The sequence below is a fragment of the Cynoglossus semilaevis genome, chromosome 1 (genome assembly GCF_000523025.1).
Source record: "Cynoglossus semilaevis isolate Cse_v1.0 chromosome 1, Cse_v1.0, whole genome shotgun sequence".
Classification (NCBI taxonomy): domain Eukaryota; kingdom Metazoa; phylum Chordata; class Actinopteri; order Pleuronectiformes; family Cynoglossidae; genus Cynoglossus; species Cynoglossus semilaevis.
In genome coordinates, this window is record NC_024307.1 from 1,983,681 (window position 1) to 1,985,016 (window position 1,336).

A 1,336-nucleotide genomic window follows, 5' to 3' on the forward strand; every position below is an offset into this window, starting at 1 on the left:
TCTGCTGCAGTGATGTCTGACTCTTCTTCTCTGTCTGCAGCAGTGATCTCTGACTCTTCTTCTTCTCTGTCTGCTGCAGTGATGTCTGACTCTTCTTCTCTGTCTGCAGCAGTGATCTCTGACTCTTCTTCTTCTCTGTCTGCTGCAGTGATGTCTGACTCTTCTTCTCTGTCTGCAGCAGTGATCTCTGACTCTTCTTCTTCTCTGTCTGCAGCACTGCAGCAGTGATGGTCCTGAAGGTCCTTCAGGTTTCCTGGAGCGACTGTGCTTTGAGATGAAGAAGGGACACAAGGAGACCATGCTGCAGCTGCTCCTCTCTCCTGTTCACATTTTTGTCAGTGACAACTACCAGGTATGAAGAGACCGTCACACAGTCTGGACACCAGATGAAACGCCTGCTTCTTGTTTTATATATACATACCTCAGGAGTACTACAAGATAACTGTTACACAGTTTAATGATTCCCCATTAAAACACCTGAAGTTACACTAGTGCCCCCCCCGGGGACAGAAGTGTTTTTACCCCCCAACCCCCTGGCCCACACCCCCGCGAATTGAAATACTACTGAGAACCTGATAACGTATATTTTTATCTTGTACAAACCAGTGTATGAGTTGCTGCCACCTAGTGACTGGAGGCTTGTTAGCACCTTACTGCGCCCCCACCCCACTATTTGAGAAGTACTGCACTAGTGTACAGACACGTATTCATCCTGCTTAGGTTTATCAGCTGGTACATTAGCAGTTAATTAGCAGTTAATAAGCTGATTGTGATGATTGGTCTGCAGCGTCCCACCGCTGACGGGGTCTTAAGAGACGGTCACCTGAGTCTGTCTGGACTCCAGATGAGGGCCCACGCCATGTTCTCTGCCCAGGGCCTTCCTGTGGGCACCGACACTCTGGAGTACGCCTGGCTGATCGACATGCAGGCTGGAGGCCTCACGGGCAGAGTCACCGTCCCACAGGTGTGTGTGTGTGTGTTTGAGAGTGACGGCTGCTAATTCACATCTGTAGGTCATGTGACTTTTACAGCACTGTTTTAGAGAAGTCTGGTTTTTGGAAATTCAGGAGGAAATTCTTATAACAAATATTAATATATTTGTTTCGTATATATAAATAAATGGGTAAAAATATGTGTTATATATATATATGAATATGTGTATTTGTATGTGTATGTGTATGTGTGTGTATATATATATATATATACACATATATATATACTGTATATACATATATATGCATGTATATGTATATATGTATATGTGTATGTATATATATACAGTGTATATATATATACTATATATATACAATATACAGTATATATATATATATATATA

The 1,336-nt window shown here is 42.7% G+C and overlaps 1 protein-coding gene across 1 annotated transcript in view; it reads left to right on the plus strand.

The window, feature by feature from the left end:
• Nucleotides 1-1,336, plus strand: part of kiaa1109 (KIAA1109 ortholog) — a 70,076-nt gene that overhangs the window by 22,061 nt on the left and 46,679 nt on the right.